Genomic DNA, 656 nt, shown 5'->3' with positions numbered 1-656 from the left:
AATATGTACCAGGCACTATGCTAAATTCTAGGGAAACAAATAAAAAGGTAGACCCTGCCCTGGAAGAGTTTACATTATTATTTCTAATAATAACATACAAAGGGAAAGTGAAAAGGTTGGGGGAGGAGCAGTAGGGACAGAAAATACTAAGGAGTGCATGGTGAAGTCAGGAATGAAAAAGTGAACATGAGGGGCGGCCAGGTGGCTCAGCGAGTAAGAGCACCGGCTCCAGTGTTGGGACGACCTGGAGATCGAATCCTGGGCTCAGACACTCAGCACCACACCCAGAATTAACTGGCCGTGTAACCTTGAGCAAGTTACTTAACCTCGATTGCTTAAAAAAAAAAAAAAAGTGAACATGGCTGGTCTGAGCCCTTCCTTAAAATTGAGGTTGTGGGAGGAATTGCACAATCAGAGGTGGAGCCCTTTGTGTTAGATCTTCCAGAGAAGACTTCAAGGACATAGTGGAGAAAGAAGGTCAGAGAGTCAGGAGCAGAAGAGCCTGAGAGGAATGAAGGAGGCAAGGAGAACCTTAGTTCAAATCTGACCTCAGATATGAACTGTGTGACCCTAGGTAAGTCACTTAACCTTGATTTCCTAAGAAGGAAGGAAAGGAAGGAAGGAAGGAAGGAAGGAAGGAAGGAAGGAAGGAAGGA

Source organism: Petaurus breviceps, unplaced genomic scaffold, assembly GCF_028583685.1.
Source record: "Petaurus breviceps papuanus isolate PSGF00001 unplaced genomic scaffold, PetGlider_PUasm1.0 175, whole genome shotgun sequence".
Lineage (NCBI taxonomy): Eukaryota > Metazoa > Chordata > Mammalia > Diprotodontia > Petauridae > Petaurus > Petaurus breviceps.
The sequence above is the reverse complement of the archived record's forward strand: the minus strand, read 5'-3'. Positions refer to the sequence as shown.